This window comes from Thunnus maccoyii, chromosome 10 (genome assembly GCF_910596095.1).
Source record: "Thunnus maccoyii chromosome 10, fThuMac1.1, whole genome shotgun sequence".
NCBI classification, from domain to species: Eukaryota; Metazoa; Chordata; class Actinopteri; order Scombriformes; family Scombridae; genus Thunnus; species Thunnus maccoyii.
In genome coordinates, this window is record NC_056542.1 from 26,225,339 (window position 1) to 26,248,210 (window position 22,872).

At 40.5% G+C, this 22,872-nt stretch overlaps 1 long non-coding RNA gene across 3 annotated transcripts in view; it reads right to left on the reverse strand.

Moving 5' to 3' along the window:
- Nucleotides 1–4,682: 4,682 nt before the first annotated feature.
- Nucleotides 4,683–22,872, reverse strand: part of LOC121906184 — a 62,716-nt gene continuing 44,526 nt past the window's right edge. Inside the window, exons 3-4 of one of the 3 annotated variants that reach the window (XR_006098564.1) lie at nt 15,585–15,667; nt 4,683–4,919 (exon numbers count right to left, since the gene is read on the reverse strand). This is a non-coding gene — a long non-coding RNA (uncharacterized LOC121906184). Of the gene's footprint in view, nt 4,920–14,454; nt 14,775–15,237; nt 15,668–22,872 lie in introns of those variants that run through there. The other 2 variants (XR_006098563.1, XR_006098562.1) reach the window with 2 other exon arrangements.

Consider the following 22,872-nt stretch of genomic DNA (forward strand, 5'->3'; position numbering starts at 1 on the left):
GTGTCCTAGTTTTGAGTTAAGGGCTCTATCAAGGGACAAACTTCTCTCGCACCACAAAGCCACATGATCCATCTCCCTTTTTAGCTGGTGTCAGGACCGTTTTATGTGATGATGATTTGATGCTTGGGTACCGGGCCTCCTTCTCCCCCGCTCAGATTGAGCTATGATAGTCAGAGCTGGGATCACTGAGCTACTGGGCTCCAGCCATCACAAAATAGCAATGTGTCCCTTAGCTGGAGAGCATGCTGACAAATCTCCTTCCTATTGCATTCACATATTCTACTTGGATTCACAACTTCTCACACTGAGACTGTTATCTAAAAAAAAAAAAAAAAAAAAAAAAGTGTAAATTCTCACTAGAACCTATTAATCTGGAGCTGAAAAACTTTTATATACTATAAATATACTACTATAAAAACTACAGTGTTTTATGAAATTACTGAATATTTTTTTAAAGTCGCACTTAAATTTGAATTTCAGTTTTTGTGTAATGAAATATAAACTTTCATGATGTGCAGGATTCATCTAGGTGGATGTTTCCCGTGGAAGCTGATGACTGACATTTGAGAGCTGCGTCGCTAGGAGACGTGCTGTCATCTTCTAAAGTGTGCTACTTACTGGAGAGTGTCGTAGCCCTGTTTGAAAGCGAAAGCTGGTTAGTGTAGCTTGCTAACATGTCCCACAGAAGTTTTTGTTCATGTCATTTCAATACCTGCTGAGTCATTGGCAGCTCCCACAGTATAGAAGGGTTCTAGCTAGCGTTAGTTCTCTGTCTTTCATAGATCCAACAAATTGCAGTAGTGACATTGTCAGTTGCTACCAAACAGAAGAAAAATAAATAACATTTAAATTTCTTATTTTTAGTAATTACAATTTTGACCAAATAAATACACAAGTTAAAAAAAAAAAAAACCCACTAAGGATATAAATTAATAAATTCTACATTTACAAAACTTATGCATTTTCAGTTTTTGTTGACATTGTCAGAAAAGTGATAATTCTACTTTATGTTTATTATTGAGGTCATAGTGGCTGGTGGTGGTGTACTGGAGTTCATTATATTGAAGCGTTCCTAACATTTTGCCCTCCTCATGTATGTTAATGGAGTGGACAAAATATTAAGAACACCATTCAAGTAATCAGGCAACCTGAGTGAAAACACGTGTCCATGGCCTGTGGGTGTGTAAGGGCTTCAAAAACTCTTAACTAAATTACATCAGTTGGACACAGCTTACAAAGATGTATGCTATAATATTTTTTCAAAGGAAATGTGTGAACATGGAGTATAAAAGGTGGGCTCACCCAAATTACAAACAAATCATGTTGCTACTATTACCACTTGTGGTAAGTGAGGTTAGTTAAATCTAACCATTTTTTCTGCTAGTTAATGAGATATAAATCTCTTCGAAAAATGTCCCCATTACCCAGGATAATCCACACCACACTATCATCGGAACTGGGATAGTCGACAAAAAAATATTCACAGCTTATTCTGCTGATTATCCAGAGTAGCAGGGCCTCTTTAAAGAGGTGTTACTGTTGAATTTTTCAGTGTAACTTTTCAGTGCTGTGAGGATTAAGAAAAAAAATCCATTTGTTTTGGGTGGTAGCAGAAATCACAGAGACAAATATTTTAAAAATATATATATATATTTTTGTAATTTGAGTAAACTGACCCTTTAAGTACGGTATTTTCCCACTCATGCAGCTCCCTAGCCATACCACCTATGCTTAAAGTGCTGGTAATAAACAAAATCCTTTGACACATTGCTATTATGATCATAAATGTTGTAAATCTACAGTATTGTCCAATTACATGTAGCTTTTAAACAGTGTCAGTGCTGTGTTTGTGATAGGCTGTGTAATAGTGTAATAACTCTGTCCCCTGTAAGACGGCCAGGGAGGCTGTGTGTAAATGAGACGGTTCTGCTACATTAGCTTCATAACACCATAATCCTTTCTCCATAAACCATTACATGCACTGCAACATTTCTGATTTATGGGGGGTAGAGAATCAATGGGAAAAAATTAATGCTCGCAAAACGTCCCTGGGACAATATTGAGCAGATTTTAATTGTGATTTCGTTCAAGTGGCTGTTAGCCAGATGATGAATGGGAGCTAACCTTCCACTCTGCCGAGCACTGGAGAGAGTCTTTAATATGACAATTAAGTGTCTGTCTTTTAGATTTTATTGTATCTTTCTCTCTCTATCTTGTGGGCTCTTCTGTCCTCCCTCCACCTTTTTTTTTTTTTTTTTTTACCTCCCACCCACTCTCCTTTTTATCTTCCTATCTCTCTCTCTCTTCACATCACTTCATCTGTACAGTGCAGCTTTTGCGCAGATTAAATTGAGACTCCAGTTTTCTCCATCTCAGAGCACTTACTTATGTTTTATGACACGCACTAAATCAATTTTATGTTGTTATTGATTTTTTTCCCCTCCTCTTATTACCCTCTTGCTTAAATCGACACAAACCATTTTGCCTTTTGCTCCCTGATTCTTCCCACTCTTGTCTTGTGGTGACCTTAAGTATATGACCAAGACAGAAAAAAACATCTATGAGGGGGGAAATGCGTGTAAGTGCATTTGTGTATGTGTGTGTGTGCTTGTGATGAAGCTTAAAAATTGTGGTTGTCTCAGAGAAAAAAAAAATCTGTGCATAGACTGATGTAAAATGAAAGTGTATGACCAGAAGGTGGCAGGTTAAACTTGGCAGTGCCACTTCACTTGTATTTAAAGATTCAAACACACACTTTAGTTTCTCTGTAACATCAATGCAGGAGGTAGTAAAACACACACATGTAGTTGAGTTGCGTGTGTCTTACGGTGCTACACCTGACAGGACAAAAGGTTTACAGATATTTCAGTGAAGGTGAACCACATCACCTATTCAGCCTAATTTGTGGCCCCCACAGGGAAAATAAACCTTTCCCTTCCCTCATAAGAAACAGTGTCGGCTCCAAATACTTTTATAGAAATAATTGTCTTCATGAGTTGTTTTCATTAAGTTGTTCAGGTAAAAGAAAACATGGTTTGGAGGGATTTTTAATTTCACCTTCATCATTAAGAGTGACAATGCCTCTGGCACAATGGAAGCAGTCTCTTCTGACTGTGTATTTATTCACAAGTGTCTCTGCAAACTGAGCCAACAAAACTGAAGGCCAACATTTTCAATGATTGTGTGAAGCAATACAAGATGTAATATAATAGATGATAACAAAAATAGAGTAAAAACATAAGCGAATATAATCAGAAAACAATAGAAATCAGGAACAAACATTAATTATGGCCAAATTTGATATGTGCATTACAAAAAAATATTATGAAAAGTAGATATTTTAAAGAGGACTTTGTTTTAACAGAACAGAAATTATAAATAGACTTCCTTTACAGTTTACTTATGCATTGCTTTAAAGAGAACTAACTGCTAAGTGCAGCGGGTTAAATGCAATGAGAGCTTAATCAATTTGTCCCTGTCTGTTGGCAGGTGCCCAGGCTTTGCTGTGTCCCAGTTGGCTCCATCAGGACTCCCAGCAAAGAGCTAAGCAGCGGCATCAATGTGACCATTTAGAGTGTGATCTGTGCAGATGCAGTAGGAAGGTCAGGCCATTGTGCGGGCCTCCTCCCTCTTGCCTTTCACTTCACCCTCTAGGACGCCGTCCACATCAAAGTTGTTATTGAGGCCCCTCAATCGGAAATCCCGGTTTGGCAGGGAAGCTTGGTCTTTAAGAAAAGAATGAGGGCCTTGACCCAACATGGATGACTAAATCAGTCCGCCGACAGCCAAGAGGAAGATTAATACTCATAGGGCCTCTTTACACCTGTATCTGGACTGAGTCTAGATTGTATTTACAACAGTCCTGACCTTAAAATGCATCTCTGGTAGAATCAGATTTTTCTAAAACACAAATTGCCACAAATATCACTTTCACAGTATCACAAAGAGTAAGAATTGTATATGATGATTTTCAACAACTATTTATTTTTCAGAATTAAATGTTTTAACCTTGGTGTTCTGTTTGGGGTCCTACAGACCCCAGGCCCTCATTAACAGCTCACACAACATTCTGATGACAGGTTCCACTAAAGAAAATCACACAGTATTTCTTTTTGTGACCCCAGAGACCCTACCTATCTCAGAACACTACCCATCCCAAATCACAAACCAGTCTATTTGGATTTCTGTTAATGAAGATAAAATCAGTTTAATATAATGTACATTTCTTTATCTGTTAATGATTTTTTTCTTTTTTTTTTTGCAAACAAGGGGAATTTACATTGGTTCATGCATGAAATATCACCTTATTTGGAGCCATAACAATGTTTTATGGCCATTTCTGCATTTCACACCGTGATCAAATCAAGCTCTGTTTATGATGAAGGGAATGGTTACCACTTCAATATGTGGGTTTTAGCAAGGTCAGAAGGAAATAAAGCGTTTAAAGGAAAAATTTGATTATATTACAATTATTGTTCTTATTCTACACTTGCAGCAGTGGGGGGTCATGGGACACAATGAGGAAGTAAAGCTAATTTAAAAAAAACCCTCAAAGGTAAACACTTTTATAACACTTTTATTTACAGTGTTTAATTTTTGTTTGAACAAATGTAAAAACTGAGAAAAAGTCAGATTCTTAAAGGGTATAACACCCTGCTAAAGAAAAAAAAATATGGTGATGATATGTTTCTGACATAGAACAAATCAACATTACTTCAACAAGTTATTTTCATAAAACTAACTTGAGTAACTAACTTTTTAAAGTTAGAAATACGTAAGAGAAATTTGTCTGAATACATCTGTGGGTGTTTTGGTGATCATATCTTCAATGTGTTTACATCGTCTATGTGTTTATGATCTCATCAGCAAAGACAAGTTAATGCAGGCACGAAGGATGCCACAGTTTTCTGGTTGACCGTCTGAAAAGGAAGAGGACACTACATCATCTCAGTCCTTAACAGAAAGGGAGAAAGAAAGGTGAGATGGAGGTAAGGAAGTAGATTGAGGAGGAGGTTGCAGATAGCAGGGTGTATGAGTTCTTTCCTCCCTCTCTTTCCCCTTTCCGTTTTCAGCTCATGTGGAAAAGCTTTTCAAATTATGATGTGGATTGACGTGCAGCAGCTGTCCCCTCTCCTGGGTCCTGTCCGTCACCTCACCGGTCACTGCTGACAGGACTATGATGGATTAGGAATTGTCATCCAGGACGCTTGTCACTTGTTTACAAGTCAGCCATCCCTCATCTCTCACCACAGGCCTTATAATCTGGCCGACACTCCTCCAACCCCACCCCCCCGCTGCCAGACACGCTATACAAGACAACACCATACATTACAACAGCTTTTTTTTTCCCTCCCCCTAACCTTTCTCTCTCTCTCCCTCCTACATCTCTGAGCTGAACACAGTCAACACATTTAATGCATTAATATATGTGTTGTGTTCGCCAATCTCCCAGGGACTGGGGCGATGTCTTCTCCTGTCAACCTCTACCCCTGAGAACTGACTGGGTTTTATACAAACATCCCAGTGGGAGAGGGAGGGAGGCTCAGATCTAACCTGCATTCTGTTATTTGAACAATGGCGCTTTAAATCAGCTGCCCAAAACTATGGAAGATATTCTCTATCACTACAACCACTACAGTATAATTATTAGTGTTACGGTAAATAAAAACCTGGGTTATCTATAATCTGGTTGGTAGGCTTGAAATAATGTATGCAGAATAGCAATAACTCTTGATTTTCCTTCTTGAATTACTATTTCATATCACATTTTAAAATGTAGAATGTGAATTTACTTAAAAAGAAATAACATGATCTACTGAAAAAGCGTGGATAAAGGTAAGTTTACCTTTTACTACTACTACTAAATTGTTGATTGTCAAATAACAGAGCAACCAACAATTTCAATAATCAATTAGTCATTTTGCTCTTCTATCAAGCAAGTTTTGCTGGTTTCGACTTGTCATGTGAGGATTTGCTGCATTTCTCTGTATTATATCACTGCAAATTGAATTCATTTTGATTTTGGACTGTTTGTTGCACAAAACAAGCCATTTACAGTCATCACCTTGGAGATTTTTCCATACTTTCTGACATTTTATAGACTAAAAGGCTAATTGATTAATAAAAAACCCACATATTAACTGATAAAGAACATAATAATTTGTAGCAGCCCTACTGTAAATATTGAAAAAATAAACATTTGTGCAATTTATGGAGGGACAGACACTTTTACACACACTTATGTGTTATGTACATTGATTTGAACATGTTTTTGAACTGGTTTTCACAGTTTGAAGCAAAAACAGTAAAATCAAGCTCAAGACAAAAGCTTCCGAAAGCTTTCAGACCCAATGTTGTCGAGTCTGCATCTGAGAAATGTCGAAGAACGAAGCCCTGCCGAGCAGACTTTGATCTCTCTCTACAGCTTCTCTCAGTCTGTGGCCTGCTGTGGTAATGTGTGAGTTTATGCTCCCTCTGCAGGCATACTCCAAACTAGAAGACGAGCTAACCAGCCGGCCTTTCTAGCTTGGACTCAGCCCTGCCAGCTGTGATCACACAGAGAGGATGAGTGGATGCCATGTACGCTGTACTGCTGAGACCCTCCCTGTGGCTCCCAGTGTGGCCCTTGAGAGAGGCCATAATCTTCTCCTATCTGCCTTAATGGTTCCCTCTGTGGATGCTGAGATGGCAGGCCTGGGAGCAGGGGGTGGCACGCTGAATCCTACCATGAGCATATTGTCATTAAATTAAAAATTTTCAAACACTCCCTTGCTCATGGCATAACCGCCACCGTGAGAGCGATCATAATTGGCTCTGAAAACATGCGTAATTGCCTTCAGCTGGCGTTCTTTTACAGTTGACATTGTTGAGGCGGCAGCGGGGCAATTGGTGAGTTGAATATGCAGCTTGTTTCACAATGGCAGTCGTAATTGAAATATGGTACGTGTGAGTGGAAGATTACATTAAAGCTCCTAGATAATCACCTGACAGGGGAATCATTGAATTGACAATCTGCCACGGTGTTTCGGGGAGCGGGCCAGTGTAAGCAGGCCAGGGAAGGGATTGGGGGGTGGGGGGGGGGGTAGGAAGGCACCAGGCAGAAGTAGAAGAAGAAGAAGAAAAAAAGCTCTTGGCTGTCTCACTTATTCAGAGCAGTCCTGGATTGCCAGGCTGGCATTCCTGGGCTCTTTCTATCGCCACACTCCCTCCCTATTCTCTGTTAGACGCTCACCCCTCTGCTGCTTTCAGTAGACCACTTCCCCTTTAAGAGCAAACAGATGGCTTTCCATTGCTGTTACATTTCATCCTCATATTCATTCATATTATTCTTGCTTTTTTTTCCATTGTGGTAAATTATACCTTTCTAGTCATCACTGATACAAAATAAGGCTGCCTGCGGTCAGTTGACTTAAAGTTTAAATACCCAGAGATTGTGTACTGTAAGTCAGGAAGTACGTGATTGTAACATCCCATGATTCAACTCACATATTAATGTTTTGATTTCTCTGAAACTTCCTCACAACATTTTTTGCCCCGTCCTTTCACTTCCTCATTCTGATAGACAGCAGGAGGGGAAGTGTTATTTCACAAATATTTCCAAACCACAGTGTGCCAGTGCAGACCCATTACCGGAAAACTGATAGAGAATGCACAAAAGAAAAGAAAGGATGCTCACATTCATCCTCTCTCATGCGTGCCATAGACCTATCAGTGTTGTTGTTGTGGCTGAGGTAAAAAACCTTGCAGGTGTCTCCTCTCTTTAATCTACTTCTCCCTTCACCATTATCTTATATTTGGGTATAAACACACTGTCTGTGCAACCCGATAATATGCAATTAAAAACAAAGATCATTAAAAAGTTATTGGTGTCTGCCTAATTACTATAACTTTACCCCCCTTATAATGAGCGTGCATGGGTATTGATTTGAAGCAAATCTCCCTTTCCTCCTGGAAAAAAACAGGTAGTTACTTTGTGTTAAATCATTAATATAGTAATGATTTTTCCAGAACACTCTCAATTAAGACCAGAGCAGAAAATGACCCAGGGGAGTTAAAGCTCACGCTCTTAAAAGTGTGATGGTCCAAATATATCCTGGCTTCTCTCACCAGAGAGTATGGATAGGGCCAAACCGTGTTTCTGAATAATTTAAAGTGGAGATTGTTGATTAGGATGTGTGTAAATGTGTTTCTGTGTTAAAGGTCTGCACCTTTAATGTGATACAGTATGTACTAATACACTGTACTGAATAAGCTTTGTGTGAATAGGAAGTGATGTAGTGGTGAGGTTTGACCTCCAGTAGGTGATAAAAAAAAACATTTGCCAGGATGTTAGACAATGACCATATATCTAAAGAAGAAGCATGCAGTTTTGTATTACTTCCTTATTAAATCCTCTCTTCAAGTAACTTTTGTGTCAAACAAAAACTGCAAATAACAACACAAAGAGTCTATAGCCATGTTAGCAGGCAAACACATTGTCCCATTGTACAGATGATTGTGTCCCTTCATTTGTGGGTGAAGGGACACAATCATCTGTATCCTCTGGGCACCATGAATATATATTTTATCTTTCATGGCAAGTTGGTGAGACATTTCATTAAAAAACAAAAATGTCAACCTCATGGTGGCGCTAGAGGAAAAGTCAGAAGATCGCTAAAATCAATAGGATTCACCCTCTGAGGACCATGAATGTCTGTACAAAATTTAATGGCAATCAAGCCAGCAGTTATAGAGATATTTCAGTTTTGGCAAAAATTCTAGACCGAATGACCGGCATTGCCTATAGTGCCACGCTGCGTGATATGATAGATATGAAAGACTCCCTGTCTCTGTCATAGTTTTCAGTTTTACATTATGTCATGTTGTTTGCCTTTGTAATTTAAATCCTGCTTCTGTTTGATCTCTGAACCTCCACCCAAACCCATCTGAGCCCCTCCTCCGCTCAAGTCTCCAACAATTAGATCATTTGTCCGTCTATTATCTCAACACCTGCAAGAAAATCTGTCTCAATTTTCCCCTCTGCTTCTGATCTAGTCTCCCTCCCTTCCCCTGTGGCCCCATCGAGGCACTGGTTCGGCCCCAAGCAGCTTCTGTCTCTGTCAGGAGGCTTCTGGGCACTGCCATCCCACCATGCATTGTGCCCATGCCAAAAGCCTGTGCCAGTTCACTCCCCTATAGCACAGAATACTTGTCGTGACCCTGCCTTTTCTTTTCTTTGCGCTTTTTCGAGGCCCCTGTGCCAAACACACACAGGGCTCAAGTAGGGATACACAAAAAAACATCTCTCTCACTTTCCTTTCACACAGACCCATAATATTCACTTAGTGAGGGCCAGGAGGGGCTGGAACAAAGAGACCATTGGGGTTGGGCAGAGATCGTTATAGTCTCCGTAACCACAGTTTACAGAAGCTTTCTTTTGAAATGCTTGACATTTTACTTCCTATTCCTTAGATATAGTCGGCTGGTACAGTGCGTCATCTTTGTTTGACTTTATCACACGTAAAGAGCCGTTTTCGCTCGGTTTAATGTCATCGCCAAGGTGACCAGAGGTTTTTGGCAACAATGTAGAAACAGCCAATTTGTCAATGGAATGTGTGAAGTGTCAATATAAATCTATCAAACCCCTCAGGGCCCCATTCAGAAGATAATTTTTCATATGCATATGAGAAATTTTGGTGGATTACTTTCTCACACTTTTTTTTTTCTTTTTTTACAGCTAATGACAGATTGGAGTGAGGCTCCAGCTCAGGGGTCCAGAAGAGTGAGGAGGGGGTAAGAGAATGTGGGAGGGAGGTAGAGGGCAGGGAGCCAGTTTGGAGGGAGGAAGCAGTCGGGTGCCAATGGGTTGATGAAGAAATTTGAGTTCAGCTTTTACAGTAGGCATTTAAAACTTGTTGGGGTGGGAGCTCCAGGGAGAAAGAACAACAATTAAATAACAATTAAATCCTAAATAAGTGGTGGATAATGTGCAGACAGTAACATTCAAAATTCAAACCAACAACAACAAAGATCTTCCCACCCCTAGGTCCTTGGGATAAAAGTCAAATCGGGGTCCATGCCCGGTAATGATTTTTTTACTTGAGTGTCCGTGACGTGAAAATGTTTGAGATCCCCTGCTGTACATACTTATGATAGCTGCAGAACGGTGTGTCACAGCATGACATTTATGTTCATGTGACATTATCAAAATGTTCATATGACAGCACACCAATTATGAATCTTGACGAGACGACACCGGAAAACATTTTGCACTTCCACTCTCGCTGACATGACCTTTTAATATGATCCTGCGTTCTTCCAATAGATGTCCCCTCCTGTGCTGCCCACTCTTTTTTTTTTCTTCTTTTTTCTATTCATAGCTCCGTCCTCTCTGCTTCCATCCCAAGGTAAATCCCATTAGGTGGATGTTTTGTCGTGGAGACTTGTGAATGTTTCTGCTACGCTGCTGTTATTTATTGGCCACTGACAGGGTCATGAATTCCGAACCAAAGTGAAACTCATATTGTTATCAAAAGCATAAAATTCCTATCACTTTAGGTGTCAGAGCAGAGACAAGAAAATGAAACAGGTACTCATAAAGGCAGCGGATGTCATAAATCAGCTGGAGGGACCCGAGCAAGGAGAAGCTTGATTAAATAAGGGGAATTAGGTATTTTTGCAAAAGCGGGAAATAACATTGATCTATGCCCCTGTCAGCAGCAAGGCTTGACACTATTGTGTATTGTTTATTTTTCTTGTGTATTTATAGTACATCAATCTCTCTCTGTCTGACTGAGAGATATGGGTGAGGAAAAATCCTGCCTCCTTTGGCCACTGCGTGTTCTGTTGCTGGAAAACTGGGAACAGACTTATCCAGGATCTGAGTTTGCCTTCTCTTGTTTCCACAGCAATTGAAACACCAATCATATTGTGTAGTTTTGTTTACCAGGACATGTGTGAAATGTGTTTATAGGACTACTGTTTATTTCCTATAGTGCCATAGGCATCAGGAGGCAATTTCAGGTCAGTTAGAGGTGAGACACTCCACTAGTTTATACCTGGGTGCAATCAAATTTCATTGTGTTTTACGGAAAATGACTTTCAGCAAATCATTCCTATTTTTCTACTGAATGCCAGATATCTATTTAAAAAAATAAGTGTTGTTATTAAGAAAATACAAAATTTCATCACACTTTACCTGAAAATTCTAACACAACAAACAATCTTTTACTTGTGTAGCCTCTCTAGATGTTCCATGTTGACCTCCATCAAATTTGTGCAGAAAGTTTATTTGCAAAGCAGCTTTCCCTCTACTTGAAAATTCCCCTTCTGCAAGGGGTGCTTGGAAAATAGTGTCAGAGACACATGACAGCTAACGTAAATTCCAAAGTATGACTTATTGCAAATGACATCTCTCTGAAAGCAAAACTTGCAAAGCAGCACATCTTGTTTCAGGTTGCTCTCTCTAAATGTATGATTTCAGTAACGTCCCCCACTATGATTTGGAGGTGTCTGCATGGCTGATGGGATCAGTGAACTCTGAAGAGTGGGGTGACGACCTTCCACCTCATCCATCACCCAGTGATGGACATGGGAAGCCGGCCCCTGACAGGTTGGGGGGGTGGAGGGTACAAATGGGGTTAAGGATAGGCCTGAAGAGGGATCTTGGTTACTGCAGCATGGTGGCTGGAAGAACAAGGGGGGGAGGTGAATGAAGAGAAGTGTGGCCAGGATTGAGGTCAGGGATGTATGATTGGGGTATTAGACAGACCACATTGGTTAAATGTTTGTGTGGGGGACAAAGATGGATTATCTGACTGTTTTGCATCTCTTATGTGTGACAAATAAACAAGTAAGCATGATATCACTTTGTCTTCACCAGAATCTTCTGTTGTTCATCCTTGAGAACATTTTTTTTACTGTACAGGGCACAAAAACACATCACTAGTTTTGATACAGTTCTCCAGCTGACATTTGTGAAAGAGCATCCCAATCCAATACAAATGATGAATCTGGTAATCAGGAGCAGTGTCACTCCATTCTCCAAATCTTGCTGAGGTGTAATGAGTCTCTGAGGGCCACTTGCTCCAATGAAATGAGGACCAACGTCATCAATCTTCAATGCGGCTGAAGTGAAGTTGACTTCTGTCTAAAGGTGCTCTCCTCTGTTGATTTCTTCTTAGGAGCTCAGTGGAAAGCTCGTGTTCCCGTCACACGCCGAGAGCGCGTGCACTAGAGAGAGCGGTGGCTGCACGCTGTGCAGACAATGAGAACCAAACCTCCAATTGGCACAGCCAGTATTGAGTGACACTACACCATGAAACAAGGATGGAGCACACACATAAACTCACAAACGTTAGTGTGGAAAGGGTTCAGTGACATCTGACCTCGGCCATCCAAACGTCTGTCAACACCATATACCATCGTTTTGTGCATGACTGTGTGATCATATGTTTTCCTCTGTCTGACCTAAATGCAGTCATGTCTAGACACTTTCTTTCTGCTGCTGCATGGTTATATTGTGCACCTCATGTCAAAAGTTTTCTTTTTCAGGAAGTTAAACAAGACTCCTTCCCCTCTCCTTTCAGACAGTAGCTTCACACTTGGTATAGTGAAACCAGGAACAGGTCAGGGTTGAGCTGCCCAGATCACTCTCCCTCATAAATCTGCGGTTTCACTGTTTATGTTCTCTACACTGGTTTGATTTCATTTTTTACTGTGATGTTGTTTTGTTTTTCTATGCATAACGGTGCCACAGATAATGTCTTTGCATACCAATGAATTAAATAAGGAGGCTATCATGTCTTAAATCCCAGATCAGATTAAATCTTGTTCTGTAAATAAGGATATTGCTATTGCTACAACATGAAAAACAACAAGGATTAACACAGATACTGTACATTATAATCTTCAGGAAGATTTACTCTTATTGATCCTGTTGTTTCAGACTTTCTTCTTCTTATCTGTTCATCAAAATATTTGTGCAAATGACTGCATATGCTTGCCATGTATGTGGGAGTGTGATCTGTTTCAACCATTTCTGGATTAATATAAAGACACAAACACAATACACATGTTGTGTGTGGATCGGGTGAAACAACAAGCTGCCCTTGCTTGTCTTCTGCTGGCCAGGGCCTCAGTGGGATGGGCAGTTTGTGAAATGACAGGACATGCCAACAAATTGCATCACTTCTGCCACTGTGGCCGAGGACAATGGGCCACCATATGCCGAAGTGGGGAAATGAATGGAGCTCATTTGTGCTGGCACCCTGAGCCCCCGCTCCCCCCGACCCTGCAGGGGCCTCCGTGGCACCGAGGCCGACACAGACAGACGAGCCCACCCTCTGCCACGCTGCCATGCTGCTGTCCACCACTGCATCTCATAAGCCAACTCTAACAAACACATTATTGGATTTGTTGTCTGGTTTATGGAAATTAATAAAAAAGGGAAATCAATTGAGCCACTTTGGTAACACTTCACCAAGTAGGGCTGAAAGAGCATTTTACATAATTACAAACAATTTTAAACACACTGTAACTGCAGGATTATTGTTATTGGAGTTTTCAGAAGTTGGTCTGATTATTTTGGAAGAAAAAATATATTGGGCTAATAACATATGTTGCATCACATACTCTTCACGTAAATATCATATAAAATCATATATAAATATATTGCGAATAAGTATATAGGACGTGTGTGCACCTGTATGCGAACCCTGTGTGCAAATTTGTGTTTATCTGTGTCTTTATTTGTGTGTGCATGTATGTGTGCAGGCCTGGGATGATAGCAGATGATTAAGGAGTGGCTGCTCTGTTGACATGAGATACTAATGAGGATGAAATGAGAAGGTCAGGGCTCGTCTCCAGGAAGGGGACACCCCTCCTCTCTCTCACCCCACAACCACCTCCCCCCACTCCCCACCTCCTCTCCTCGTACCCCCTAGTTGCCTAATCCCCCTCTTAATCGGCACAGACCAGTACACACACACACACATGCACACACACACACTGTATACACAGACACAAACACACATGTATACACTGAGGCTCCTCTGATCAGGCACTCTGCATCTTCATAATGGAGGTAATTAGCAGCTCAACAAGGCTAGCTCAGCATTATGATTAGCACCTCTTTTTGAGCGCACTCTAAATCTGACCAGACTGGCCTCTGCTGTCAGTCCATTCTGCTTTACACTGCCAATAAAGCTGACATCAAACAGTTCATTATACAATGAGGTTGATGCATATATTTGTCTCATAATATACATATTTGAAAATATTGTATTATTTCAGTCTGAAAGTCCCATTAGCAGCCTCTAGAGGTTGTGTCGCTTCTTAAACCCAAACAGAACCAAGCAAGCAAGTGAGCAACTGTTTATCTCATTTTATAACCATGAAAGCCCAAATCAAAGGCACATGCAATAATGTTCAAATGTGTCTATTTTATTTAAAAGTATTACTGATATGCTTCCCAATTGGAAATCCAAACACTGAACTTTAAGGAGTAAAATGATGTGAAGTTTAATATGAAACAAACAACATTTTTTTTACAAACTGACAGTGATTTCAATTTAAAAAGCTTTGGACTGATATTTTAAACTCACTTATGAAGATATTTAGATCCTCATTTCACAAAACAGTTCCACATTTTCTTGAGTTAGTGCACAGCAGCTGTCAGTCACTAAAAATATCACTAAAAATAATCAATGACTTATACAGCTCCCCCAAAGAACGTAATGATGGAATATCCAGACAAACGTAGGAGTGATGGCCGTCCAGCGATGCAGCAAAGCGACCTGTGTGAGTGCAGTGGAGCTCTTATTAATGGAGGTGCGAGGGTCTCTATCAGCATAGTGAACTGCTGACCCTGACAAGGGGAAGGAAGTGCTCGGCCAGCTGCACGCCATTTTTCATCTCTCTGATAGACCTCAAAAGAGAGGCAGAGAGGCAGAGAGGCAGAGGGGTGGGTGGGGGACAGAGGGGAGAGAAAAAAGGGGGCGTGCCCAATAATAAAAAGAAGTTGGTCCTGTGAAGTGTGGCGAAGTGTTGGATGGAGGCCTCCTAAGCCATAACCCCTGTGATTTTAAAGAGCGTCCACCTCACCTCGTTAATCAAAGGCTGATGCGTATCACCCCCCCCCCAACACCCTCCCTACCTCAACCGGGTCTGTGTTGCACTTTGTCATTTTTCACAGGAGGTTCATGGGAAGATAATGATCCTCAGGTTGCCACCCAAGAAATGTAAAGAATCTGAGCCTGATTGTTATTGTGTGTGTGCTTGTGCAAAATGTACAAATGTATGTTTTTATAAATGAAAGGGGAAGGCTGGAGTCAAGATCGTGGTCCATACCAAGATGAGATTTTGCAACACTTTGTGACTGTCATATGTATAAGACATAATGCTTAATCATGCATTATATCAGCATAAGCATTATATGCACCATAAGGTATCATAATTAAGCTTGATATATGACTTGTAATAAACAAGAAAACTGAAATTTTACTCTTGTGTGAATCTGCCGTTCTTGCAACGTGTAATGTAAAAATGCCTGTGCAAATTGCCTGCCATGTTTTTTGTGAGACTGAAGTCCTAATAATAAAACTCACATGCAAATTGTACTTCAGGAGTAATGTGTTTTTGGCATGTGATGACTTCTTCTTCTCCTGGGCATCCAGCTTTCATCTTCCTCCTGTAATGAAAAAAATGGAGGCAGTTAAGGAATTTATAGAGAAAGGTTGTGAAAGCATCTTCCGTACAGTCTGCACGTTTTGTTCTGTTTAATTAGGGAGTGACCAAATCATGCAAAAGACAGAGGTTAGGTAGTATATTTTTTGTGACTTTCACACATAAAAGTGTTGCCCACTTCCTACAAATCAAACACAACCAAAATATGCTCTAACTTCATAAACGTGTCTTGTATTAAGTCTCGCTTCAGTCCAGTGTGATTGCTCTGGCTTGCTCTGTTTGATCAAGAGCGAGAGAGTGGGAGAGAGAGGGAGAGGAAAAATGAGCCTGCCAGTGGTTAATTGAGCATACAGATTCCTAATGTGTCAGGCGGTGGCCTCGCAGATGAGGGATGGCACTTTTTTACGACGCATCTTCCTTTGTTTCCTCTTTAAGGCTAATGAAGTCGGCCTTCCAGTTGCCACCTGGGCCGGACGCTCAGACACCAGAGACACTCTCACATCCCCATTCACAAAGTCTAACAGCGAGTCATCATCTTCAACATCCCCCCACCCAGACGTCCAGCCTAAAGACAAACACACAAACACACACATGCACACAATGACACACAGGCTCAAATGCAGGCGTTCTTTTAGACATACTGTACTGCATATGAGAACGCACGCACGTACACACAAGTCAGGTTATAAGCTGGACGTTTGTGATAAACTCACACTCTGGGCCGATGTTTACAGCATATTCATTATCAAAGCCGCAGACCTGTTTATTTTTACTGTCTCAAAACAGCAAGCATCCATTATCCAAATTTTTTTTGTGTCTCTCTGTCGTCTTTTTTTCCTTCATGCCTTTAGGTCACCCACTAATGAGCTTTACACTGAGGAAACGTGGAAGCGATTAGACGAGGCTTGGCTGTTTGAACAACATGGTGATAATATTGCACCTTATGATTACATGTATTTATTTCAACAGAAACAGGAGGTAAAAGGAGAAGCTACAAGGTCTGTAGTATTTCAAAGCTCCCACTATGTCGAGCTGGGTGACTTTTCCTTTCCTGTGTGCGAGCAAGTAGTGAATGATGATCACTGTTGTTGGCTGCCTTGTATTCCCTCCTTATCCTTGTTCTGCTTTAGCAAGGTGGGCCTAAACCTCCTTCAGACCATCTCCTCTGTCTCTTTGCTGTGGCATCTCAGGCCAAGTAGTTCTGGTCACCCAAACATGTTCAAGGTGCTCCGAGACCATATGTTTGCTCATTGGGGAACAGAGCAGGGAAGGGCTGGACTCTATGACCTTCACCCAGGTTGAGCAATGAATACTCCAGGCTCAGCTCGCTTGGGTTCATGCCAGGTGAACACAGTAGTTGAACATCCCAGCCATGCAACCAGAGCCCAGCAAGCATTTGCTGGCTGCCAACACACAGGAGGTGGAGAATGTAAGAGTGGGAAATTGTCAACTTTTTAGGAGGAAAGCTAACTACTTTTCAACTACATGGTCACTGACTTTGAGTTTGTGACAAAGTTTTATTTGCAAGGGATCCACATTAGGACAAAAGTAATACACTAATATGTGTTGGATTGCTGCAAGTGGCTCATTTAGAGCACAAGATGTTAAAAATTAAAACATTTTAGGTAGATTCTATGGATGTTTGGGTGCCATATACCATATATGGTATACTCAGGTTTTTAAAATGCCATACATATCTAATCCAGTCTCTGTTGGGTGACAGAAAACAAAATCAGCTACCGGTGTGCCATGCATTGCACGCATTGCCTTGTACATTTCCTTTAAAAACCCAACTTCCATTTTTTGCTTGTTTCATTATATGATATCAATTCCTTATTTAGAAATATTCAGCTATGACAGTTACGGACAGCATTGTAGCAGAATGCCTCAAACAGTAGCGACAGTTCCCTGTTTTAGTTCTCTAGGCTGTAGACAAAAGTGTTGTGGTTTTACACACATTCTGTGCCAGGGTTATGATAATGATGAGGGACTTTTAGTTTCAGTTTTAGCATTTTAAGGTCAGGGTCACATGATAAATATGTACAGTATATGATCAAAAATGCTATTATAATATCTTGTTCATAGTACATATTATGTTCAAAATTTAACAAAATTATAAGACTATATTACTGACAGCAAATAGAGAATATATCTAATAGTGGGTCCAAAACTCGCTTTGTACATTTTACTGAAAAAAATAATTCCAAACATAATTTAGGATGACAGTTTTTGTTCATTTTTATGTGCATCATTTCTATATAATTTTTTTATAGTGTTTGTAAACTTTCCATTTCTAATTTTAGTTCTCTTGAGATACAGAAGCTGTAAAAGGAGTTCCCTTACATTATTTCCACTAATTGTTTGGTTTTAACCTCTTTTAACACACACTCCTTGAATTATACTAACGGCATGGGTTCCAAATAAGCAACAGATTAAACCTGTGCTGATAACTCAAAATGTCTGCATAGTCGAGTCAACAAGGGATCTTAATAGGAGGGAAAGGGCTGAAGGAAAATGCCATTACTCTCCAGATAATTTAAACATGTGTTGGCATTTATCTTGGTGGTCCAAGTCCGAACACTAATGACAAACTCTTGTTATTAGTGGACTGAATCAAAGCCAAAGGCATGCCCACCCAAAACTTTAATCCGTTAATGTTCCCTACTCTCTAATTTGGTATTACAAAAAAATACACTGGTTGTGTAGTTACAGTAGTTCTTCAAAGTAATATAAATACAGTGTAACACAACACATATTTGGCATGATTTGTTTTTTTTAGATCTCTCTCTTTCACTTTCCCTCTCTCTCTCTATATCCTATAATCTTCTACCATCAAACTTTATTTTCGTGGGAAGATTAAATATTTCTGCTTGAGAACACCTTTTAAACTATGAAATGACTGCTGTCACTGACACACACAGACCCCCCCTGTACACGCACACACACACACACACACACACATACACACACACACATGCACCACGCTCCCCTGATTTTGGATGGATAGATGGTTGGGAGGAGGAGGGGGTGCTGAAATATATAATCTCCTGAAAAGAATGAGGCCCTCTGGGATTTTCTCAAAGTGGCCCCTCTCTGCACTGGGGCTGGGGGAGAGTGGGTGAGTGCTGGTGGTGTAAAAGAGGGGAGGGGGGTGGACTAAAACATGGCCACTCCACACTGTAACCTGAGCCAGAAGGGGGCCAATCTGTCAAATAATTAGCTGTTGCCCAGCACAAAGGTTTTATTTGCAGGAATTTCATCGAGGCAGGATTGAATAATATGTCTGTGTATTGTGCGGGGTCATGGGAACATCATCTCTTACTGGTGGGCCATAAAAGACGGCTAAATGATAATGAGAAAAGGCTCCGGTAATTCAATTCCTCAAGCGTTGGTTTCCATCTTTCTCCCCCCTCCTCCTCTACCCCTTTCTTTCAGTCTTTCTGTCTTTTTTCTCTCTGCTCAGCTAATTGCAGAACTTCATGTTGATGGCGAAGAGGCTTTATTCAGTGTGCAGGAAAGTGCACACTGGAGAATGATTGTAACTGCACAAAAAATAAATGTTTACTAGATTATTACATCTTTATTCTTATTTTTTTTATTAGGATACTGAATTCATGAATAAAGCCGATGATGTGCTGTGTTTTCTCATTGCACATTGTTAAGCGTTAATATCAAAGAATTCATTTCAATTCCTTTGATAATTTGTTGGCGTATTGATCACTAAAACCTAAATGAATAGATAATCAGTAGTATGCGCTTTCCTGTCTCATACCCACCGGCTCAGTTGTCTTTTTGTACATTGACCCCTGACCTCTGAGAGCAGCCAACCAGGAAGTGGATAGTGTTAAAAGGGATTGATTGGTTTGTGGTCTATAGATGATTGTTTATATCATTCCATACTGGAGGTTTGACCTTTGGTGACCTCTGTGTGGACCAATCCGCTGAGAGCCATGACCTGCATCCATTTGCGACAGCGTTAATTAGCTTTGACGGGCCTCGGCTTGCATCGGGGTTGTAAAATGAAGCCCTGCAGTGCCCTGATTGAAGAAAGACGCAGCGCGGCTACTCCACTTCATGCCTACCATTTCCTCCCACCGAATGTCAAACACATTAAACTTAATGTACCAGCAAATCTTACTCAATTATTTGTATGTTGCTGAGGTGTATGCACGTGTATGTTTATGTGTGTGTCTGCTTGCCCTAAATGGTGTTCATATGTCAGTGTATGTTCAGCTGTCTGAGCACACTCAAGCATGCTGGTGTTTACATGTAAGAGGGGGATAAAGTGGGAGAGACGGAGAGTTTGCTGTTTCAGTGGTATGTCCATATGGGATGAGGTTACACATCCTGCAACACATTGCACAGGGATGAGGAAACTTGCTTTTAAGTAAAATAATTGGATTATTGCATCCTGCGATCTCGCTAATTATAATGAAAGCAAGCTTACAATTTTCCAATTATTATTCTATGCCGATTCTGTTCCTCTCTAATAAAGAGGAGCACTGATGCAAAACAAAATGCCAGGACTCCATTTCCTGCCTGTGCCTTAGAGCTATTCAGAGATGAGGGACGTACACACCCTCCAAATATCAGCCCCAATACCCCACATAAAACATCTGACTGCACAACATGCACAACTCCCAAAATTATACATAATAGTATACAAATTGTTGCCATGTACAGTACTGTTTTTTTGTGAAATAAATACAGAGATGCTTTTAAAAAAAGTAACTAATTACTTTTAAAATAAATCAGGAAAACACATATTGAGAAACTCTAATGTGTGAATTAAAAAAGGACGGTAGTAGTGAGTTTATGTGCTTTATTCTCCACTGCATCCTTGGTTATTGGGCATCAAACTGACATGAGTCACTCACTCTGCCTCGGACAAATCATTGTATTAAATCTCCTCCCCGCACAGTATCTCCCACTCTCTCCCTGCTCCTCCTCCTCGGCCACAAGCACACGCACTCGTGCCTCTCAGTGTCAGTCACTCATACGTCTCTCTGCCCTGCCTGTCAGTCTTCCACCAAATTCCCTGGATCACAGTACATCTGACAGTATTTCATCTTGGATTTGAGGATAAGTGAGAGGATTTCAGTTCAAGCTCAGAGCTTAGCATGAAAACGCCGCTCAGTGTGAAAAGCTAAGGGTTTACACGAAGTGGGATCCCCCCCACCCACCCACCCACCCACCCTCACCCCAAACTTCTTTTTTCCTCCTACGTTGCTCTCTCTCTCTCTTTCTCTCTCTCTCTCTCTCTCTCCCTCTCTCTCTCTCTCTCCTCTTCCCTCTTTGCAGGGTTTTGTTGATTTAGCTGTGAGTGGCTGCCTGACACAACATTGGCTAACTCCTCAAGGAGCTAAATACAGCTAACCCTATTGCATAGTTATTCTATCACTGGATTCCAAGGGGAACACAAAAAGGATGTATTTTAATTAAGCAAAACCCAGGGGCTTCAGTATTACTATAACCGCATGGAGGTGGAGACATTGAGATGAAGAAAAGAAAGAACAGGGATTAGACTGAGTGTGGATGGAGAGAAATTGTAATGTTTGAAATCACTCTGCATGATGCACCCAGCGCATGTGCAATAGTCAGAAAAGAATGCGTGTTCACATATTTTGATTTCACACATAAATCATATCATAAACAATCAATGTTTGAATATAATTATGGCAAAAAAATGTTATAGTGTTTTTATCAGAAACGTCTCCAGACCTCATATAGACTGTTACTACATTAAAGTTAGATAACATAATCTTACATAAAAGCCAGAAACCAATTCAGCCTATGTTGTCCAATGTATCAATCTAAGTCAAATCTCATTGAAATCAATACCAAAGTTATTTTCCTCAGTGCAATGTAACCTAACTGCACTAATAACAAATAAGGCTGCTCAGAGGATGGCATGTAGCCTGTGGGAGTGAATGTTTCAGGTATTGAAATGTAGAATGCACAGTAAAGTTAAAATTAAAGAATAAAGCTGAGAGATTTCTGCATTTTTCTTATTGGCAACAAATGCCATGAAAAAAACAAAACTAACAATGAATTGATCCTACTGTGCTAACAGCTTTTGCCTTTGTAGCCAAAGCCAGATATACAGAAGTTTATTCCTCTGTGTCATAGAGCTCTATTGTTGTCCTAGAACTATTGAAAACACATGAGCGAGCCACACCGTTACATAAGTGGCACGTTCCTTCATCACCATCTTCTTGCTGCCAGAGATGCCTCCAAATGTGTATTAATATGCAGCTAAATATAGCCCCCCCCCCCCCCCCCCCCCTCCATGAAAAGACCAAAACCAACAATGCATTAGTTTGTCTCTCAATACTTGAGAGACCCCCCCCCCCCCCCCCCCCCAAAAAAAAAAAATGTACTCCTGTTTGAGTAAAGTTTGTTAAAAACTATAGTGCCCAGCGGTTCGAAATGAAACATGTATCAATATGTTTGTTACATATTTTTAAAGATTTACATCTTCACTCAGAACAACTGAACTTGGGGCTGAGTGCTGCAGATGCAACAGGAAAGTATTGAGAGACAAACTAATGCATTGTTGGTTTTGGTCTTTTCATGGAATCTGTGAAAAACAACAACAAAATATATAGAACAGCACCAGACTTATTCTGTATCACTTACTTTTGTGCCATTACTGCAAAAGAAATAGACGCTTGTGACAGACCCATTAGTGGTATCTTTGGAGTTACAGAAGAAGATATACATGTTGGAAGTGATTTTTGTCTCATCAGCCTTTTTCTTCTCCCACCACCTTCCACTAGAAAACATAGCTCACTCTGGTCTGGAAGAACCTCCTTTTTGATTTGTGCTGTAAAGTGTCTTTGTGCTACAAACCAATATTTGTTTATCTCTGTTCAAACCCACAATGGCCTACAGTCTAACCCAGAGGTTTGATCCGGTCCTTCCATCACTTCATTTGGCTTAATGAGGTTAATCTTCAATGACAGTAAAAAAACAGACAGATTAGATTTGGGGTTTTTATTTTTGGGCCCGGTACAATTTTTAATGTAAAACATTCCAGCAGATATCCTGCCAAATCCAACTAGGCAACACGCAACGGAGCGAGTGGCTGATACAAACCAGTCTTCTTGTTTAAAATATCACATTTACATATAATTACAGTAATTATACTAATGCTTTCCAATTTCTGTGGTATGATTTATTTAGTGTGGGAGGACTGATACTGAATTG